Source organism: Bombina bombina, chromosome 2 (assembly GCF_027579735.1).
Source record: "Bombina bombina isolate aBomBom1 chromosome 2, aBomBom1.pri, whole genome shotgun sequence".
Taxonomy (NCBI): domain Eukaryota; kingdom Metazoa; phylum Chordata; class Amphibia; order Anura; family Bombinatoridae; genus Bombina; species Bombina bombina.
Window position 1 is genome coordinate 1,245,339,337 of NC_069500.1, and position 23,750 is coordinate 1,245,363,086.

General features: G+C 39.1%; 1 protein-coding gene across 3 annotated transcripts in view; it reads right to left on the reverse strand.

Moving 5' to 3' along the window:
• Window positions 1-23,750, reverse strand: part of N4BP2 (NEDD4 binding protein 2) — a 462,788-nt gene that overhangs the window by 419,789 nt on the left and 19,249 nt on the right. Inside the window, exon 1 of one of the 3 annotated variants that reach the window (XM_053704041.1) lies at window positions 14,996-15,094. The exons of the other annotated variants lie outside the window; for them this stretch is intronic. The gene's annotated coding sequence lies outside the window, so the exon portion shown is untranslated. Of the gene's footprint in view, window positions 1-14,995; window positions 15,095-23,750 lie in introns of those variants that run through there. 3 annotated transcript variants of the gene reach the window in all.

The following is a 23,750-nucleotide window of genomic DNA, read 5'->3' on the forward strand; positions in this document are numbered from 1 at the left end:
ATGGCAAGTAGTTGAAGTTACTAGTACTTGTTGATTTCACATTTGCGGCTTGACATTTTGACAACTTGAACTTAGTGTTTTTTTGGGGTTTTTTTAACACTGACAGAGTTCGACGTTGACAACAACATCATCCGTCACATATGTACATGTCATGCTAAAATGACAGAGGGAGACAAAAAAGATAGAGAGATAAAAAAATGCACCTAGCATTTTAAAAGCAAGCATCTGGGCACATTTTGGATTTTATGAACATACTGGAAAGCACGAATTGGACAAGACACACGCGGTTTGTAAAGCCTGTCACACAAAAATTAAACACCTAGGAAATACTACTAACTTGAGAAATCACGTTAGCCGTTTTCACTCTGAGATGCCAACACCTGCCGCCAGTGCCACTGCCAAGGAAATAACAAGACTAGCTGAAGCTCATCAGCCAAGAATTGATGCAATGCTGTCAACTTTGCCGCCCAACTCTGAAAAAGGGAAGAGAATAACCAAAGCTGTGGCAAGTTTCATAGCGAAGGACCTACGGCCTTACTCTGTTGTGGAAAACCTTGGGTTTCGCAACCTGTTGAAGACTCTAGAGCCACGTTATAAGATCCCGTCACGCAATCACTTTACAGAAAACGTTATACCTGCACTCTACCATGAAACAAAAGCTCAGGTAATTGCATCAATGAGCCAAGCCAGTCGAGTCGCAATAACGTGTGATTCATGGACTTCAGTCACGACGGAGTCTTATGTAACAGTAACTGCACATTACGTTAGCAAGGACTGGCAGATCTTGTCGCATGTGCTGCAAACGAGAGCAGTTTATGAGTCTCACACGGGTTCTCATCTGGCGGAGCTACTGTCTCGTGTTGTGGAAGAATGGCAGCTGTCCGATAAATCTGTAGTGCTTGTGACCGACAATGCGTCAAACATGATTGTTGCTGCTCAAGTTGGAAAATTCCCTCATGTAAAATGCTTCGCCCATACACTGAATCTCGCATCCCAGCGGGCGCTGAAAGTGGCCACGATCTACAGGCTTTTAGGCAGAGTGCGACGAATATCAAAAAAATTTCACCGCAGCACTACAGCAAACCACTGTCTGAAAGAAAAACAGAAATGTCTTGGCCTGAAGAATCATAAGCTGATAACTGATGTGACAACAAGGTGGAACAGCTCATATGACATGGTCGAGAGGTTCCTAGAACAGCAACCTGCAATCTGTGCCACATTGTTGTCTCCAGAAGTCAGAAAAACATAATTTATGCTTACCTGATAAATTTATTTCTCTTGTGGTGTATCCAGTCGACGGATCATCCATTACTTGTGGAATATATTCCCTTCCCAACAGGAAGTTGCAAGAGGATCACCCACAGCAGAGCTGCTATATAGCTCCTCCCCTCACATGTCATATCCAGTCATTCGACCGAAACAAGACAAGAAAGGAGAAACCATAGGGTGCAGTGGTGACTGTAGTTTAATTAAAAATTTAGACCTGCCTTAAAAGGACAGGGCGGGCCGTGGACTGGATACACCACAAGAGAAATAAATTTATCAGGTAAGCATAAATTATGTTTTCTCTTGTTAAGTGTATCCAGTCCACGGATCATCCATTACTTGTGGGATACCAATACCAAAGCTTAAGTACACGGATGATGGGAGGGACAAGGCAGGAACTTAAACAGAAGGAACCACTGCCTGTAGAACCTTTCTCCCAAAAACAGCCTCCGAAGAAGCAAAAGTGTCAAATTTGTAAAATTTTGAAAAAGTGTGAAGTGAAGACCAAGTTGCAGCCTTGCAAATCTGTTCAACAGAGGCCTCATTTTTAAAGGCCCAGGTGGAAGCCACAGCTCTAGTAGAATGAGCTGTAATGCTTTCAGGGGGCTGCTGTCCAGCAGTCTCATAGGCTAAGCGTATTATGCTTCGAAGCCAAAAGGAGAGAGAGAGGTTGCCGAAGCTTTTTGACCTCTCCTCTGTCCAGAATAAACGACAAACAGGGCAGATGTTTGACGAAAATCTTTAGTTGCCTGTAAGTAGAACTTCAAGGCACGGACTACGTCCAGATTATGCAAAAGACGTTCCTTCTTTGAAGAAGGATTAGGGCACAATGATGGGACAACAATCTCTTGATTGATATTCCTGTTAGAAACCACCTTAGGTAAAAACCCAGGTTTAGTACGCAGAACTACCTTGTCTGAATGGAAAATCAGATAAGGAGAATCACAATGTAAGGCAGATAACTCAGAGACTCTTCGAGCCGAGGAAATAGCCATCAAAAACAGAACTTTCCAAGATAACAGTTTAATATCAATGGAATGAAGGGGTTCAAACGGAACTCCTTGAAGAACTTTAAGAACCAAGTTTAAGCTCCACGGAGGAGCAACAGTTTTAAACACAGGCTTAATCCTAGCCAAAGCCTGACAAAAAGCCTGGACGTCTGGAACTTCTGCCAGACGCTTGTGCAAAAGAATAGACAGAGCAGAAATCTGTCCCTTTAACGAACTAGCCGATAAGCCTTTTTCCAAACCCTCTTGGAGAAAAGACAATATCCTAGGAATCCTAACCTTACTCCATGAGTAACTCTTGGATTCGCACCAATACAAGTATTTACGCCATATCTTATGGTAGATTTTCCTGGTAACAGGCTTTCGTGCCTGTATTAAGGTGTCAATAACTGACTCTGAGAAGCCACGCTTTGATAGGATCAAGCGTTCAATCTCTATGCAGTCAGTCTCAGAGAAATTAGATTTGGATGATTGAAAGGACCTTGTATTAGAAGGTCTTGCCTCAGAGGCAGAGTCCATGGTGGACAGGACGACATGTCCACTAGGTCTGCATACCAGGTCCTGCGTGGCCACGCAGGCGCTATCAGAATCACTGATGCTCTCTCCTGTTTGATCTTGGCAATCAGTCGAGGCAGCAGAGGAAACGGTGGAAACACATAAGCCATGTTGAAGAACCAAGGAGCTGCTAGAGCATCTATCAGCGTCGCTCCCCTGGTCCCTGGACCTGGATCCGTAACGAGGGAAGTTTGGCGTTCTGGCGAGACGCCATGAGATCCAGTTCTGGTTTGCCCCAACGATAGACCAGTTGAGCAAACACCTCCGGATGGAGTTCCCACTCCCCCGGATGAAAAGTCTGATGACTTAGAAAGTCCGCCTCCCAGTTCTCCACGCCTGGGATGTGGATCGCTGATAAGTGGCAAGAGTGAGACTCTGCCCAGCGAATTATCTTTGAGACTTCTAACATCGCTAGGGAGCTCCTGGTTCCCCCATGATGGTTGATGTAAGCCACAGTCGTGATGTTGTCCGACTGAAATCTGATGAACCTCAGTGTTGCTAACTGAGGCCAAGCTAGAAGAGCATTGAATATTGCTCTTAACTCCAGAATATTTATTGGGAGGAGTTTCTCCTCCTGAGCCCACGATCCCTGAGCCTTCAGGGAATTCCAGACTGCGCCCCAGCCTAGAAGGCTGGCATCTGTTGTTACAATCGTCCAATCTGGCCTGCGAAAGGTCATACCCTTGGACAGATGGACCCGAGATAGCCACCAGAGAAGGGAATCTCTGGTCTCTTGATCCAGATTTAGTAGAGGGGACAAATCTGAGTAGTCCCCATTCCACTGACCTAGCATACACAATTGCAGCGGTCTGAGATGCAGGCGCGCAAATGGCACTATGTCCATTGCCGCTACCATTAAGCCGATTACTTCCATGCACTGAGCCACTGACGGGCGTGGAATTGAATGAAGGACACGGCAAGCATTTAAAAGTTTTGATAACCTGGCCTCCGTCAGGTAAATTTTCATTTCTACAGAATCTATCAGAGTCCCTAGGAAGGAGACTCTTGTGAGAGGTGATAGAGAACTCTTTTCCACGTTCACCTTCCACCCATGCGACCTCAGAAATGCCAGAACTATCTCTGTATGAGACTTGGCAATTTGAAAGCTTGACGCCTGTATCAGGATGTCGTCTAGATACGGAGCCACCGCTATGCCTCGCGGTCTTAGAACCGCCAGAAGTGAGCCCAGAACCCTTGTAAAGATTCTCGGGCCGTAGCCAACCCGCAGGGGAGAGCTACAAATTGGTAATGCCTGTCTAGAAAGGCAAATCTTAGGAACCGATAATGATCTTTGTGAATCGGTATGTGAAGGTAGGCATCCTTTAAGTCCACTGTGGTCATGTACTGACCCTCTTGGATCATGGGAAGGATGGTCCGAATAGTTTCCATTTTGAATGATGGAACTCTTAGGAATTTGTTTAAGATCTTTAGATCCAAGATTGGTCTGAAGGTTCCCTCTTTCTTGGGAACCACGAACAGATCTGAATAAAATCCCTGCCCTTGTTCCGTCCGCGGAACTGGGTGGATCACCCTCATTACTAGGAGGTCTTGTACACAGCGTAGGAATGCCTCTTTCTTTATCTGGTTTTCTGATAACCTTGAAAGATGGAATCTCCCTTGAGGAGGAGAAGCCTTGAAGTCCAGAAGATATCCCTGAGATATGATCTCCAACGCCCAGGGATCCTGGACATCTCTTGCCCACGCCTGGGCGAAGAGAGAAAGTCTGCCCCCCACTAGATCCATTTCCGGATAGGGGGCCATTCCTTCATGCTGTCTTGGGGGCAGTAGCAGGTTTTTTGGCCTGCTTACCCTTGTTCCAGGACTGGTTAGGTTTCCAGGCCTGTCTAGAATGAGCAACAGTTCCTTCCTGTTTTGGAGCGGAGGAAGTTGATGCTGCTCCTGCCTTGAAATTTCGAAAGGCACGAAAATTAGACTGTTTGGCCTTTGATTTGGTCCTGTCCTGATGAAGGGTATGACCCTTACCTCCAGTAATGTCAGCAATAATTTCTTTCAAGCCAGGCCCGAATAAGGTCTGCCCCTTGAAAGGAATATTAAGTAATTTAGATTTAGAAGTCACGTCAGCTGACCAGGATTTAAGCCATAGCGCTCTCCACGCCTGGATGGCGAATCCGGAATTCTTAGCCGTTAGTTTAGTCAAATGTACAACGGCATCAGAAACAAATGAGTTAGCTAGCTTAAGAGATTTAAGCTTGTCCATAATTTCCTCCAATGGAGCTGTGTGAATGGCCTCTTCCAGAGACTCAAACCAGAATGCCGCAGCAGCAGTGACAGGTGCAATGCATGCAAGGGGCTGCAGGATAAAACCTTGTTGAACAAACATTTTCTTAAGGTAACCTAATTTTTTATCCATTGGATCCGAAAAAAGCACAACTATCCTCAACCGGGATAGTGGTACGCTTTGCTAAAGTAGAAACTGCTCCCCTCCACTTTAGGGACCGTCTGCCATAAGTCCCGTGTAGTGGGCGTCTATTGGAAACATTTTTCTAAATATAGGAGGTGGGGAAAAGGGCACACCGGGGTCTATCCCACTCCTTGCTAATAATTTCTGTAAGCCTTTTAGGTATAGGGAAAACATCAGTACACACCGGTACCACATAGTATCTATCCAGCCTACACAATTTCTCTGGAATTGCAACTGTGTTAAAGTCGTTCAGAGCAGCTAAAACCTCCCCAAGCAATACACGGAGGTTCTCAAGCTTAAATTTAAAAATTAGAGATCTCTGAATCAGGTTTCCCCGGATCAGATCCGTCACCCACAGAATGAAGCTCTCCGTCCTCATGTTCTGCAAACTGTGACGCAGTATCAGACATGACTCTTACAGCACCAGCGCGCTCTGCATCTCTCCTAATCCCAGAGCTATCGCGCTTGCCTCTCAATTCTGGCAATCTAGATAATACTTCTGACAGGGTATTATTCATGATTGTAGCCATGTCCTGTAAAGTAATTGCTATGGGCGTCTCTGATGTACTTGGCGCCATAATAGCATGCGCCCCCTGAGCGGGAGGCAAAGGTACTGACACGTGAGGAGAGTTAGTCGGCATAACTTCCCCCTCGTCGTCTGGTGATAATTCTTTTATAGATAAAGACTGACCTTTATTATTTAAAGTGAAATCAATACATTTAGTACACATATTTCCATGGGGCTCCACACTGGCTTTCAAACATAATGAACAAGTAGATTCATCTATGTCAGACATGTTTAAACAGACTAGCAATAAGACTGGCAAGCTTGAAAAACACTTCACAATAAGTTTACAAGCAATATAAAAAACGCTACTGCGCCTTTAAGAAGCACAAAACCTGCCTCAAGTTGAAATAACAATGAACCAAAGCAGTTTATACCAACCAAATTTTCACAGTAAATGTATTAAGTTAGCAGAGCATTGCACGCACTTGCAAATGGATGATTAACCCCTTAATACCCAAACCGGATAAACAATAGATAAAAACGTTTTTAAAACAGTCAAACACACTGTCACAGTTCTGCTGTGACTGATTACCTCCCTCAATATGACTTTTGAAGCCTTTTGAGCCCTCTAGAGAAGTCCTGGATCATGCAGGAAGAAGCAGGAAGTCTGAGTCTGAATTTTTTACTGCGCAAAAAAAGCGCTAAAAATAGGCCCCTCCCACTCATATTACAACAGTGGGAAGCCTCAGTTAACTGTTTCTATGCAGAAAGTAAGCCAGCCATGTGGAAAAATTATGCCCCAATAAGTTTTATCACCAAATGTACGTTAAAAAACGATTAAACATGCCAGCAAACGTTTTAAAACACATTTTTTAAAGAGTATATATCTCTATTAATAAGCCTGATACCAGTCGCTTTCACTGCATTTAAGGCTTTACTTACATTACTTCGGTATCAGCAGCATTTTCTTAGTCAATTCCATTCCTTAGAAAAATATTTTACTGCACATACCTTAGTTGCAGGAAAACCTGTACGCCATTCCCTGTCTGAAGTTACCTCACTCCTCAGAACGTGTGAGAACAGCAAGTGGATCTTAGTTACTTCTGCTAAGATCATAGAAAACGCAGGCAGATTCTTCTTCCAAATACTGCCTGAGAAAAAACAGCACACTCCGGTGCCATTTAAAAATAACAAACTTTTGATTGAAGAAATAAACTAAGTATAAAACACCACAGTCCTCTCACGACCTCCATCTATGTTGAGGGTTGCAAGAGAATGACTGGATATGACATGTGAGGAGGAGGAGCTATATAGCAGCTCTGCTGTGGGTGATCCTCTTGCAACTTCCTGTTGGGAAGGGAATATATCTCACAAGTAATGGATGATCCGTGGACTGGATACACTTAACAAGAGAAAAGTGAGTCCGATCTCTGCACTCTCAACGAAACAGATGTGTCAAATGCAGAGGATGCTGCGAGTGCATTAAAGCCAATGAAAGATGCAACCACACTGATGTCAGAAGAGCGCAATCCAACTGTTTCTCTCATTGCCCCTCTAAATGCACAACTGCTCCAGAACATGACAGACACCATGGGAGACACACCCATGAGATCAAGAATGCCATCAAAACAGATCTCCTGAAGAGATACAGCAGTGAGGCAGAGAAGAAGATACTTTATACAGCCTCTGCCCTGGATCCTCGTTTTAAGGGACTGCCTTTTATTCTCACAGAGGAGGAGAGATTGGAGATATACAGAGGAGTGACTGAGGAGGCTGCATCCTTGGAGGTAATTTTAATTGCATCATGTTTCTTGAAAAATGTATAAATTGAAAACAAACATAAAACATACCATCCATAACAAAATAGGCTTAGCTAGCAGTAGCTTGCTTAGTAGCTAGTTTAATGAGTACAAGGTTTAGTTAGATAAGACAGTTCGAAAACGCCACAGTCAGTCAACTTTCCTCCTCCTCCATCCACTCCTAGATGTGATCTGTTGCATGCATTTATTTATGCATTACTGTCTCTCTGAGCACACACATAGCATTAGCTGGCTGGCTGCTCGAGGTAATAATGAATGCTTTATTTATTCTTTTGTTCAAACACAGATTGAGTGTACTAGTACAGTTACATCTAGGAGGACAAACGTGGATGAAGTGCCACTGCCTGAGGGAAAAGAAACTCTGGAAGAAGAATCACCCATCGAGGAGGATAACCCTTCTCCTCCCAAAAGAAAGTCCACATCGCTGCTCATGACTTTGCTGGGACAGTCTTTCACTGACACTCAAGGTACAAAAGAACCCAAGACCCCCCTATGCCAAGGCTGAAGAGGAAATAGAGAAATATTGTAAAGCCCCATCTCTGCCTCTCACTGAAGACCCTTTGAAATGGTGGCATATACATGAGGTCATATTTCCCCTCCTCTCTCATTTGTCAAAGCGATACTTGTGTATCCCAGGTACAAGCGTGTCTGCAGAGCGGGTTTTCTCCACTGCAGGAGATGTGGTAACGGCAAAAAGAAGCTCCCTCAAACCAGAGCATGTGGATCAACTAGTGTTCTTACAGAAAAACCTACATATTCCATAATTCTTTGAGTAGTGATTCAGGTTTATATTAATATTTAATGTTTTTTGGCACATCCAGAAGAAAGTGCTGTGTGCCCCACTGCCCAGTGCAGTATTGTTAAGTTATTTTATATTTGTTAATGTTATAGCTTCTAGCTTTTTGAAAAATTAAGCTTAAAACCTTGAGTAAATCTTTGTTGGATCACAAATATACTAGTACACGACACCGACCGACCACGTCACTCACTGTCACAGTCACACACACACAAACAATACAAAAGAAACAACACACAACTGCACACACACCTCATGTGTGCGTGTCACCCTTCTTCACCACCATGATTCACATGATGTGTGTTTTTTTTTTGTATTGTTTGACTGTGTGTGTGTTGTGTAACAATATATTTGTGATCCCATAAAGATAATCAAAGTTAGTTAATCTAGTAGTTCAATGCTACTTGTTGTATAATGTCTATTACTCCCAGGCAGATCTGTAGGGGTTAACATAATATAACCTTAAACCAACCAGTTAACAATAACAATGTGATTGTGTGTACTGTAGTGTCTAACTGTCTTTATGAGTGTGACTGTGAGTGAGTGCCAGTTTGAATGTTGTTTGTATGTATCTCTCTCTACTGAGTCAGAGTGAGTGTGTGAGACTGAGTACCTTAACTGCCTTTGAATGTTTTTTTTTGTAACATTGTGTATCTGTCTATTCTATGAGTGTGAGTGTGAGTGTGACTGACTGGCTGTGGTGCTTTTGAATGTTTTTGGTTGGTGTGTGTGTCCACTGTCTCATGTCTCTGTCTAGTAACTGTCTATGAGTGTGCAGAGAGTGAGACTGAAGCCCAAACCACTATTATTAGGGGAAGGTAAAGCCCTTGAGTAAAACCATTGAGTAAATCTTTATTGGATCACAATATACTGTGTACAAGACAAGTACAGACACAGACAGTACTACACAGCACAGTGCGCACACACACACACAACAGCACAATACAAAAATAAAGCACACACACCTCAGGTGAGTGGCGTGGCATGCCACCCTTTCTTCACCATGATTTACTCCTTGATGTCTTTGGGCTTTTTTATGTATTGTAACTTGTTTGTTTGTGTGTGACTGTGACAGTGTGACTGTGTGTACTGTTCAGTGACAGACTCAGTCACTGTGTTCAGTTGTGTACTGTAGTGCTGCTTTAACAGTAACTAATAACTAACTAATTATATTTTGTGATCCCATAAAGATAATATAATCATCAAGAAGAAACTGTAGTTAATTAGTTATAGTAGTTCAGTTCAATGCTACTTGTTTTAAATGTCTCTAGTACTACTGTGTAACTGTGTAAACTCATTGTATATGTCACATGTGTGTTGTGTGCACACTCTGTGCTGTGTGTTGTGTTCCAGATTCACGTGATTTGTTTGCCACAAATTGACAGTCATGAAGGCACGGTGGAGTGCACCTGTAATTTTGTACCGTATATAAGGGATTTATGTTTGGTTTTCTGAGGGAGGACAGTTTCACACAAATAAGAAATAAGGTATTATGGTTGTACTGGTAACTTAAGCTTAACCTATCTATTTTGGTTTTAATTTAATGTCTATTATTATTATTATTATTACTAAGTAAGTAAAGACATTAAATTAAAACCAACATAGATAGGTTAGACATTTATTTGTTGTTCATGTTTCTTTACAAGTGTATAATAGTACTATATCAAATATACATTTAAATATTTTCTTTTATTGAAGAAGTACACTGCGAGCACTGCACTTTTTACACTACTACTACTCTGTAACTACAGTTTGATGCCATAATATTGTTTCCAAACCAATACAACAATTGCCATTTAGGATTTTACTGTTTCTATAAACTGTTGTCTTCTGTGTTCAGACTTTGCCGCAGGAAGTGTCCTTTTTGAGCTAATAAAATAAAAAAAGAGATTTCAAAATTTTGACTGCTTGATTTTTTTTTTCTGAAAAAATGTAAAAAAAAATGGGCTGAAATAGTGCAGTAATCATGATAATCGTAATCGAATCGTGAGACAAGTGAAGATGCGCAGCTCTAATGCCCATCCAAATGTCCTTTTCAGGGCAATGGGGAGCTTAGGATTTTTTAGTTAGGATTTTATTTGGGGGGTTGGTTGTGTGGGTGGTGGGTTTTACTGTTGGTGGGGTTGTTTGTATTATTATTTTTTTACAGGTAAAAGAGCCGATTACTTTGGGGGGGGGGCTTTTTTTTTATAGGGCTATTAGATAATGTGTAATTAGTTTAAAGATCTGTAATTTCTTTTTTATTTTCTGTAATTTAGTGGGGGAGTTGTGTGATTTAGCTCATTTAATTTATTTAATTGTAGTGTAGTGTTAGGTGTCATTGTAACTTAGGTTAGGTTTTATTTTACAGGTCAATGTGTATTTATTTTAGCTAGGTAAAATAAAAATAAACCCTAAGCTAGCTACAATGTAACTATTAGTTATAGTGCAGCTAGCTTAGGGTTTATTTTACAGGTAAGTATTTAGTTTTAAATAGGAATAATGTAATTAATGACAGTAATTTTATTTAGATTTAATTTAATTATATTTAAGTTAGGGGGTGTTAGGGTTAGACTTAGATTTAGGGGTTAATACAGTTAATATAGTTGTAGCAACGTTGGGGACGGCAGATTAGGGGTTATTAAGTATAATGTAGGTGGCGATGTTAGGGGCGGCAGATTAGGGGTTAATATTTAACTAGTGTTTGCGAGGCGGGAGTGCGGCGGTTTAGGGGTTAATATGTTTATTCTAGTGGCGGCGATGTCCGGAGCGGCAGATTAGGGGTTAAAAAATTGATTATAGTGTTGCCGATGCGGGGCCTCGGTTTAGGGGTTATAGGTAGTTTGAGTGTTAGTGTACTTTTTAGCACTTTAGTTTTGAGTTTTATAGCTACTGCGTTGTAGTGTAAAACGCATAACTACTGACTTTAGAATGCGTTACCAGATCTTGGAGGTAGAGGGTGTACCGCTCACTTTTTGGCCTTTCCAGGACAGACTCTAAATACCGGCGCTATGGAAGTCCCATAGAAAAAAGGGTTTACAAAGTTTACGTAAGTCGTTTTGCTGTAAGGCCCAAAGAAGTGTGCGGTGCCCCCTAAACCTGCAAGACTCGTAATAGCAGCGGTAGTGAAAAAGCAGCGTTAGGACCTGTTAACTCTGCTTTTTCATCTTAACGCAAAACTCGTAATCTAAGCCGCGTGTTATCTATATGAAAACACATGAACTAACACCCTCTCTTGGTGAAAAACTGTCAAAATGCCCTGAGAGAAGAGGCAGCTTTCAAGGGCTTAGAAATTAGCATATAAACCTAGGTTTAGCTTTCAACTAAGAATATTAACAGAACAAAGCAAAATTGGTGATAAAAGTAAATTGGAAAATTGTTTAAAACTACATACCCTATCTGAATCATGTTTTATTTTGGGACTAGACTGTCCCTTTAAACAAGGTAATAGCACTACAGAAGTTTAGAGCGCTATACAAGTAAATTATCATGAATAATAATAATAATAATAATAAATAATGAGTAGCTATTGTTTGGTTGTCAATGTGAGGAAACTTAGTCTAAACAAAAAAACATCATAGGACAATGGCAGGTCAGCCAGAAAGAAAGATACCTCAAAGAAAATAAAGAATGCAGAAAAGACTCAAAAGTTTGGAGTTTAAAGGACCAGTAAACACAGTAGATTTGCATAATAAACAAATGCAAGATAACAAGACAATACAAAAGCATTTACTCTGAATTTCAAATTAGTAGATTTTTTTTCTAACAAACTTCAAAGTTATGTATATTTCCACTCCCCTCTGTACCATGTGATAGCAATCAGCCAATCAAAAATGCATATACGTATAGTCTGAATTCTTGCACATGCTCAGTACGAGCTGGTGACTCAAAAAGTGTAAATATAAAAGACTGTGCACATTTTTTTAATGGATGTAAATTGGAAGTTGTTTAAAATTACATGGCTTATCTGAATCATGAAAATGTAATTTGACCTGAGTGTCCTTTAATTAATCAAAATACTGTTGTTTCTATACAAGCATAAGACAAGGTGTTGTGTATTTACCCACTGCTATCTTCTGAAGTGTCAAGGCATAAAGTCAAATAGTATTCACTAAAATACAGCAGCCAAAGAACTGAATAGCCTGTGAGACTATCTCTTACCCTTCCACACCAACTCAAGCAATGGCTCAACAGTGTGAGCACTTTTTTCTCTCATTTTCATGGTAATAAATGTCAACTCCATAAATATCAACTAATCACTTTGGGCTAGATTAGGATGTGTGCGCTTCAGTTACACGCAAGCAAAAAGTTTTTTTCACGCCCTGTTTGCTCGTAAGGTTTTTTGCTCATATCACAAGTTGAAAGTAAACAGTTAACAAGCGCCAGGTTAGCGTGACCAAGAACTCTGGTTAACTGTTCCACAAAATGGCTCACAAAAATACATTAAAAAGTACACTTAAACTCATAACAACCATCTAATAAAATGTATTTAAAAAAATAAATAAATACTGCACACAAAAGGTTCTAAAGGCTCAAAGATGGCAGGTCTAAGGTGTTAGGAAAAAAAGGCTGCAAAGGGCTTTAACATTGAGATACATCATACATACATAACTTACCTCCTGTAGGAGGCCACAAATAATAAGTAGCATTTTCTCCCTGCAAAGCCAACCTGCGTTTGTAGCAGCCCAAGTCCTGTGTTTGTGTGATCTGTTAGTTTGTGGCAGTAACTAAGGGCCTGATAATCAATAACTCACCAGCCTGGAGACAAATCACAAAGAAAACTGTTTTTTGAGAAATATATTGTAATATATGTCTCTCTCCTGCACACCCAGAAACCCACAGTGAGATAAAGAGCTCTCAAGCTAAAATTATTTCAGCAACTTTGCAGAACTAATGGGACGTTCCTGAGCGCCGATCTAAAGCTCTCTGGTCTTTTGAGATGATCTAACACATCCATAACATACCTTAAAGGGATATTCCAGCCAAAATTTGAAACCACAGGGGGATTTCGATATTGAACAGAAGCAATTTTGTAATATACATGCATTAGCAAAAATGCTTCTAATAAAAGCTATAGCTGTTTCAAAAGTGTATTTAAGTATGCACTGTGCACCAGCATTTTAAACACAGCACTTGCTCAGAGAGCTTAAGGTGCTTGTACCATCTGGTAATGACTCAATTTGCTAATTGCTGACATGATACAAGCCCCAGTGATGATATGCGCAGCTGCAATATTTAAAATGTGGGTGCAGTAACAATATCTAGCTATGCTTCACATGCACGTGCAGAGAAAAATATTAACACTAAAACAGTGATAACTTTTACTAGAAGCATTTTTGCTAATACATGTATATTGCAAATATGTTTCTATTCAAAGATGTTATTAAAGTGAAGGTCAATTTTCATCAATGAGTGCCCGGTTTTTAAAAATACTTTTAAAACAGGGCACTTTCATTGATGAAAATTAACATTGCACTAGATTTTAAGAATACTTACCTTTTTCTCCTGCAAAACCGGATCGCCGATCTCAGCCTCAGTTCCTCTGTAGTGACGTCTGAAATGACAAAAACCGGCTTCCTCCAATCATGGCTTGCACCCCAGAGCGTCCAGCTCGTGATGCCTGGCTGTGATTGGAGGAAGCCAGTTTCGTCATTGCTGTTGTCTACAGCAGGAAGAAGAAGGAGGGAGATCGTCGATCCGGCTTTGCAGAAGTAAAAGGTAAGTATTTCTTAAAATCCAGTGGCAATGTTAATTTTCATCAATGAAAGTGCCCCTGATTTTAAAAGTATTTTTAAAAACCGGGCACTCATTGATGAAAATTGACCTTCACTTAATCTATGTACATTTATATTTTGACTGGAATGTCTCTTTAAAAGTAACATGATGCAGCTAGGTATATATTTCATTTTAATTTACTATGACTGTTTTGTGTAATTTACTATTAACTTTTAACTGGCTGCACAAATAAATATCTAATTTTAAAGTTTACTGGCCACTAAAATACATGGCTGGCACCTATAATTTATAAGTAAAAATATATATAATTCTTTAGTAGGTATCTGTCCTAAATGAAGTCATTTATAAGATATGATCACCCAAAAGTGCTCATCATTATTTCATTCTTGAAATTTCATTACATGTATTTTAAGAAATATGGTAATCGATTTCAATCTTAATATATTATCATCCATTATAGTGTTCTCATTCATTAGATAATGCAATTTTATCAATAATTGACCGGTCAAATCTTTGTGTATAACCTCACAGGTAAAGTACCACTTGGGAAAGAACTGACACTGGCCCAATAATCAGCACTGCTATTTGGCTCAGCTGCAGTTTCCCCTCAGGTAAAGAACCACTGGTCCTATGTGTTTAACCTATTTGCGGAGGTTAAACACAGATTTGCAGGGTTGTTGATAGTGATAAAATTGCGTTCTAACAGCATGTATTTTCGCCCCACTTTAATGGCCTTTTAACTACATTTTAGGTTTGATGTGGGCGGTAAAAACAAAGCAAACCATTTCTGACCGAAAACTTAAACATTAAAACAATTTAATTAAAATAAGTACAACCAAGGAAATCTAAAAAGCAGCACTGAACAAATACACAATATAAAAAGGAAAATTATTACAACAACTTTACCTTATGGACTGAAATAATACTATTCTCTTATGTTGCAGCGAGCTGTGTCAGCTGAATAAACTTTTACAAAATGAACTCTCGTATTATCATGTTTTTCTTATCCAAGGTCACAATGCCAACCAACAATGTCAGAGATTTTCCATATTTTAAGGCATGCTCAAAGGAACACTGACAAGTGACATTCTAATGGAACATAAAAAATAAAGATGATACACAAGCTATAACTATTTTAAAAATACTATTGCATCTAGCTGTCACTTAATTTCAATCATTTTTAAAGGGACATTCCAGCCAAAATTGGAATCTACATGGATGCATTTCAGTTTTGAATAGAAGCATTTTTGTAATTTACATGTATTAGCAAAAATTGCTTCTTATAAAAGCTATATCTTTTTCAAAAGTGTATTTTAAGGGACATGAAAACCCACATTTTTTCTTTCATAATTTAGAAAGAGCATGCAAGTTTAAACAACTTTCCAAATTTACTTCTATTATCTAATATGCTTCATTTTCTTGATGTCTTTTGTTGAAAAGTATATCTAAATAGGCTCAGTAGCTGCTGATTGGTGGCTGCACATAGATGCCTTGTATGATTGGCTCACCCCTGTGCACTGCTAATTCTTTAAAAAAAGGATATCTAAGAATTAAGCAAATTAGATAATAGAAGTAAATTGGAATAGAGTTTGAAATTGTATTCTCTATCTACAATTATGAAAAAAAATGCTTGGGTTTCATGCCCCTTTAAAGTGAATGTAAATTTTGATGCTAAAGTGCCCGGTTTTTAAAACTTTGATTAAAAACAGGGGCACTTTAATTCATCATATTTTCATTTCACTCCTGTTGTGAAAATAAACTTACTTTTTAATCTTCACAGCAGCTCCAGCTTCCTCCACCTGTTTCAAAGCCTCTTCCTGGATCTAAAAATGAGGTATCTGGCTTCCTCCAACACAGCAGTGAATCAGACACTGAATCCCCCGGGGAGGAATCTGTGATTGGAGGATGACCTATCAATCATTTCTGACATCAGAAATGGCTTGTGAGACCGGAGGAAAGCAGCAGCTGCTGCTGTGAAGTTTTAAAAGGTAAGTTTTTTGTCACAACAGGAAGTGAAATGTAAATTTTGATGAATTAAAGTGCCCCTGTTTTTAATCAAAGTTTAAAAACCGGGCACTTAAACATCAAAATTTACATTCACTTTAAGTATGCACTGTGCACCAAAACACCAGCACTTCTTAGAGAGCCTAAAGTGCTTGTACCCTCTGGTAATAACTCAGTTTGTTCATTGCGGACATGAAAACAAGCCCCACTGGCACTCTGAGCAGCTCTATTATTTAAAATGTTGGTGCACTGAAAATAGCTATGCTTCACATGCAAAGAAAAACAGTGATAACTTTACAAGAAGCATTTTTGCCAATTCATGTATATTGCAAATATGATTCTATTTAAAGATGCAATTTATCTGTGTGCATTTAAGTTTTAACCGGAATATCCCTTTAAATAGCGACTCACATTCAAATAGAGCTGCAACAACCTAATCAATAATAGTCGATTATGAAAATAGTTGTCAACGAATCTCATAATCGATTAGTTGGTTTGCAGTTAGTTGGTCTGTGCACAGCACCAGCTCCTTCACTCCGATGAGCTCCTGCACATGGTATTGTGTTTTATGGTTATGCCCTTAGCCTAAAGGACGTCTACAGACATTTTACTTTTCACTTTTTCAGGACACTATAAGTTTTCTTTTTAAGTTTACAACTACTCCTGTCTCATGTGCAACCCAGAAATAAACTAGAAGTCATCATTTTGATTGTTTATATTAAATTAGGTGATTTGGAACTATGCTTTGCATGATATAGTGTCAAGATTGTTATTTACACCTAGTCCTAGATTGATGGTATTTGAATTGATGTGCACTATTATCTGTTTGCACAATTGTTAGCCAATAGCTTGCTATTGCTGATAATATGTACTGTATAGATAAATGTGTAAGGCATTGTCTTGTTATTGATATATATAGCCCTTAGGACTTGACTTTGTTTTTTTTATATTTTTAATTAATTGTAATATGTACCAAATTCAACCTCTAAGTATATATCTGTTATTTTAAGAGTGTACTACATGATTTTTCCCTAACCTTATAGCCGGTTATTTACTATTGCATATAGATATTTAAGATATTTTTATGTTAGAATTGAAGCCCAGGCTTACTTTGTTAAGAGGCCCTTGCATTAGTGGAGAGCTAACCGAAGTTAAATATCCCACCTTGGTGAAATTGGCAAAACCCTACTTATGCATCTCATGCACCTCAACACCACCTGAGCGCCTCTTCTCTCCTGCAGGCAAAATAGCTCGCAAAAAGAGAGCCATCCTCAACCAGGTGCATGTGGTCATGTTTGCATTTCTATGCAAAGTTTCTGAAAGAGTGAATAACAGAATGTTATAAACAGTGATAGTCTACCTCTTTCTAATTCTACCCCATTCCGTTTGTGGTTTCGTTTTGCTTAATTAAATTTTTTTTAATTTGTTCTGCTGCTTAAAAATTGGACAGTTAGGTTAATGTAAAGTTTTAGTCCGAAGTTTATATCTGTAACACTCAGTATATGGATTTTATTTTAACCCCTTAACGACTCATGTCGTAGAGGGTACGTCTTGCACAATCTGGTCTTTAAAGACCAGAGACGTACCCTGTACGACATAGGAGTTTAAAGCAGCTGGAAGCGATCCTGATCGCTTCCAGCTGCTTTCAAGGTATTGCCGTGATGCCTCGATATTGAGGCATCACTGCAATACCTTTTCTGGCACACCGATGCAGAGAGGGCCACTCTGTGGCCCTCTCTGCATCGGCCAGCGATGGTGCCGATCGTTGGTGGGTGGGAGCAGCGCTGGGAGGGCGGGTGGGCGGCCCATCGCTGGTGTCCTTCAGTCGCATTGTGCCCGGTGTGTGTGTGGGAGCGCGCACGGGGGCGGGAGGAATGTGCGCAGCGCACGTCCCCGCGATCAGCACTGTGTGAGTGTTTGCGATCAGGGGGGTGGGAGTGGGAAATCAGTTTGTGTTTTGACATCAGGGGGGTGGAGTGGGAAATAAGATTTTCAAAAGGGATCAGGGGGAGGGGGAGGGGAGGGGAGGGAGTGGGGGGCCATCTACAACAGAGATAAAATTTAAAAAAAAAATTAAAAAAATTGACATTATTTTTGAAAAGTGGGTACTGGCAGACAGCTGCCAGTACCCAAAATGGCAGCAAATAGTGAGAGGGGGTAGGGATAGAGAGCTGTTTAGGGGGGGCTCAGGGGAGTTGGGTGGTAAGGGGGGATCCTACACTGCAGAAAATATATAAATGTAAAAAAAAAACCAAAAAAAAAAACCAAACACAAACTTTTTTTTTTATACTGGCAGACTTTCTGCCAGTACTTAAGATGGCGGGGACATTTGTGGGGTGGGGGAGGGAAGAGAGCTGTTTGGGAGGGATCAAGGGGGTCTGATGTGTCAGGTGGGAGGCTGATCTCTACACTAAAGCTAAAATTAACCCTTCAAGCTCCCTACAAGCTACCTAATTAACCCCTTCATTGCAGGGCATAATACAAGTGTGGTGCGCAGCAGCATTTAGCGGCCTTCTAATTACCAAAACGAAACGCTAAAGCCATATATGTCTGCTATTTCTGAACAAAGGGGATTCCAGATAAGCATTTACAACTATTTTTGCCATAATTGCACAAGCTGTTTGTAAATCATTTCAGTGAGAAACCTAAAGTTAGTGAAAAAGTGAACTTTTTTTTTATTTGATCGCATTTGGCGGTAAAATGGTGGCATGAAATATACCAAAATGGACCTAGATCAATAATTTGGGTTGTCTACTACACTACACTAAAGCTAAAATTAACCCTGCAAGCTCCCTACAAGCTCCCTAATTAACCCCTTCACTGCTGGGCATAATACACGTGTGGTGCGCAGTGGCATTTAGCGGCCTTCTAATTACCAAAAAGTAATGCCAAAGCCATATATGTCTGCTATTTCTAAACAAAGGGGATCCCAGAAAAGCATATACAACAATTTATGCCATAATTGCACAAACTGTTTGTAAATAATTTTAGTGAGAAACCTAAAGTTTGTGAAAAAGTTAACAATTTTTTTTATTTGATCGCATTTGGCAGTGAAATGGTGGCATGAAATATACCAAAATGGGCCTAGATCAATACTTTGGAATGTCTTATAAAAAAAAATATATACATGTCAAGGGATATTCAGGGATTCCTGAAAGATATCAGTGTCACAATGTAACTAGCGCTAATTTTGAAAAAAAGTGGTTTGGAAATAGCAAAGTGCTATTTGTATTTATTGCCCTATAACTTGCAAAAAAAAAACAAAGAACGTGTAAACATTGGGTATTTCTAAACTCACAACAAAATTTTGAAACTATTTAGCATGGGTGTTTTTTGGTGGTTGTAGATATGTAACAGATTTTGGGGGTCAGAGTTAGAAAAAGTGTGTTTTTTTCTATTTTTTTCTCATATTTTCTATTTTTTTTATAGTAAATTATAAGATATGATGAAAATAATGGTATCTTTAGAAAGTCCATTTAATGGCGAGAAAACAGTATATAATATGTGTGGGTACAGTAAATAAGTAAGAGGAAAATTACAGCTAAACACGAAGACCGTAAAAATTTAAAAATAGCCCTGGTCTTTAAGGGAAAGAAATTGAAAAATGGCCTTGGTCCTTAAGGGGTTAAATTATTTTTTTTATCCGATTGATTATGAAAATAATTCTTAGTTGCAGCCCTGCATTCAAATATGGAATATAATCATAGTGCATGAGGGGACAAGGAGTAAAAGGTAACTATTAAAGGAATATGAAACCAAAATGTTTTCTTTCATGATTTAAATACAACATACAATTTTAAACAACTTTCAATTTACTTCTATTATCAAATTTTCGTTTTCTTGTTATCCTTTGTTGAAAAGCAAGGAGGTAAGCTCAGGAGTGCGCACAAGTGTCTACAGCACTATACTGCAGCAGTTTTGCTACAATGTTATACATTAGCAAGAGAACTAGATGGCAGCACTATTTTCTGTTATATAAAACTCCAAAAATGTGCACGCTGCCTTTCTAGATATCTCTTCAAAATAGAAAGACAAAAGAACAAACCAAAATTCATAATAGAAGTAAAATGGAAACTTTTTAAAATGTAAATATTCTATCTGTATCATGAAAGAAAGAAAAATTGGTTTTATGTCCCTTTAAAGGAGCACTAAAGGGACAGTCTACTCCAGAATATGTATTGTTTAAAAATACAGGTGGCCCTCGTTTTACAACGGTTCAATTTACACAGTTTCAAAATAACAACCTTTTTTCCAGTCATGTAACTGCTATTGAAAAGCAGTGCATTTATTAAAATAGCCAGTAGCTGTCCGCTTGTGTTGCAGCAAAGCAAGCTGAAATTAATCAGTTTAACCAGACCTGAGCTATTGAGCAGATTTCAAAGGAACAAGATCTTCCTGTCTATAACTCAGTCCAGATTGGAATGCATAGAAAGAACTGTTTGCAGAAAAATGCAAGTGAAGTCTGTGTTGTGTGATTATTGTATTAGGTTTATAATGCCATTTAGCAAATGTTTTTGTTCATTTAACTTAGTTTAATTATATCTTCTGTGTTGTGTGATTATTTTATTAGGTTTATAATGCTGTCTAGCATTTAAATAATGTATTAGGTGTTACTTATGACAATTTTGAGAGGGGCCTGGAACCCTCACTTCCCAATGACTTACATTATAAACTGGGTTTAAATTTACAACCATTCCTTCTGGAACTTAACCCCGGCGTAAACTGAGGGCTACCTGTATAGATAATCACTTTATTAACCATCCCTCAGTTTTGCATAACCAACACATTTATATTAAAGGGACACTGAACCCAATTGTTTTCTTTCGCGATTCAGATAGAGCATGAAATTTTAAGCAACTTTCTAATTTACTCCTATTATCAAATTTTCTTCATTCTTTAAGTATCTTTATTTGAAATGCAAGAATGTAAGTTTAGATGCCGGCCCATTTTTGGTGAACAACCTTGGTTCTTGCCGATTGGTGGATAAATTCATCCACCAATAAAACGTGCTGTACAGAGTTCTGAACAAAAAAAAACAAAAAACTTAGATGCCTTTTTCAAATAAAGATAGCAAGAGAACGAAGAAAATTTGATAATAGGAGTAAATTAGAAAGTTGCTTAAAATTGCATGCTCTATCTGAATCACAAAAGAAAAAAATTGGGTTCAGTGTCCCTTTAATATATTTTTTACTTCTGTGATTACCTTGTATCTAAGCCTCTGCAGACTGTTCCTTTATTTCAGTTCTTTTCACAGACTTGTATTTTAGCCAATCGGTGCTGACTCAACTCCACGGGAGTGAGCACAATTTTATCTATATGACACATGAACTAGCACTGTCTAGCTGTGAAAAAGCGCTGAAGAATTTGTCAGCACTTTATAAATAAAGAATAATAATAATAACCCTTCTAGGTATTAGAAATTAGCATATGAGCCTACCTAGGTTTAGATTTCAACAAAGAAAATTTGATGATAAAAATAAATTGGAAAGTTGTTTAAAATCGAATGCCCTATCTGAATCAAGAAAGTTTAATTTTGACTAGACTGTCCCTTTAAAAACACAATAGAAGTGCTAGATATAATAATGTATCCAAAGCAAAAATTAGTCTGAGGATAATATGCAGGTACAGGTTTTGTTTTAAATTATATTAGTTGTTTAAATATTGACAAAAACTTTACGTAATTTCATAAAATAATAGGCAATGCCATGCTGTAACCTAGATTTCCCTGATTTAAAAGCCTGTTATCTCATCTGCTGAGGTCAGTTAGGAAAAGCTATAAATGAGCTACTAGAGCAGTGATACCTAGACACTCCAGATGTTTCAAAACTACATTTCCCACGATGCTCAACTGGACATTAGAGTGCCTAAGCATCATGGGAAATGTAGTTCTGAAACATCTTGAGTGCCAAGGTTCGCCATCACTGTACTAGAGTAATAGTCACACAGGGTTTAAAGGGACAATGTGCCCTATTTTTTTTCTCCTCTATTTTTTTCCCCAATGATCCATTTTACCTGCTGTAGTGTATTACATTGCTTACAAATATTACCTTTATATTGACATTTGAAATAGCTGCTTTTGCATGTGGTATCCTTAACTATAATAAAAGTTTATATACTTAAAAGGGACAGTCAAGTCCATGTTTCAAATAGGGCATGTAATTTTAAACAACTTTCCAATTTACTTTTATCACCAATTTTGCTTTGTTCTCTTGGTATTCTTAGTTGAAAGCTAAACCTAGGAGGTTTATATGCTAATTTCTTAGATCTTGAAGGTCGCCTCTAATCTGAAAGCATTTTCACAGTTTTTCACCACTAGAGGGCATTAGATCATGTGCTTCACATAGATAACATTGAGCTCACGCACGTGAATTTACCGAGTAGCGAGCACTCATTGACTAAAATGCAAGTCTGTCAAATGAACTGATATAAGGGGGCAGTCTGCAGAGGCTTAGAAACAAGGTAATCACAGATGTAAAACGTGCATTATGATAACTGTGTTTGTTATGCAAAACTGGGGAATAGGTAATAAAGGGATTATCTTTTTAACCCCTTAGTGACCGAGGACGTGCAGGGTACGTCTGAAAAAAAAAGGCAGTTAACGCCTGACGACGTACCCTGCACGTCCTCGGCTAAAGTGAGTGCTGGAAGCGATCAAGATCGCTTCCAGGCACTATTACAGTACTGCAGGGATGCCTCGATGTCTGGGCATCCCTGCAGTGCTGTTACGGAGTGCCGGGACCGGAGCGATCACTCCCCCTTGAGTGATCACTTCCGGTTTTGCTCCACGTGGAGCCCGGCAGTGCAGCAGAGCATCGGAAGCGATCGGACACGCTTCCGATGCTCTGCTAGTGTGCTAAGTGCCTCGGTGGGTCGAGGCACTTAGTTAGTATATAAATAAAATAAATAATGGGAAAAAATAAATAAAATATAAAATAATAAAGCCCACATATAGCGCCCCCCCCCCCCCCATGAGGCTTCCAAAATGGCGATGCCCGGTGCATCATGGGGCATCTGGGGGTGTCCCTAGCCTGTCTCACCATAGGGGCAAGCTAGGGTCACCCAATCTGAGCCTTCTTAGAAAAAAAAAAATAATAATAATAAAATCTCCCCATTTGTCTGATCATGTCAATATTTGTAAATATTGACTCTGATCAGTGTGGATCTCCCTCCCTCTCCTCACTTGCCATTTTGTTGGAGGGAGAGAGAGAGAGACCTGTATTTTAGCAGAGAGAGATTTATTTCTTTTATTTGTTAAAAAATTTAAAATCCAAAGGCTCTTTTCAGAGCCATTAACCCCTAGCTTGCCAGTGATCACTATAAATCACTGGCAGTAGCACAGCTGCACTTTTTTTTGCTGTCTGTGCATTTTTTTAGGGGTTAATTTTTGTTGTTGTATTTTTTTTTTAAAAACTCAAAGGCTTCTTTCAGAGCCATTTAGCTAATTTAATTTAAAGACTATTTAACCCCTAGCTTGCCAGTGATCGCTATACATCACTGGCATTAGCATAGCTGTACTTTTTTGCTGTCTGTGCATTTTTTAGGGGTTAATTTTTGTTGTTGTAATTTTTTAAAAACCTAAACGCTCCTTTCAGAGCCATTTAGCTAATTTAATTTAATTTAAATAGTATTTAACCCCTAGCTTGCCAGTGATCGCTAT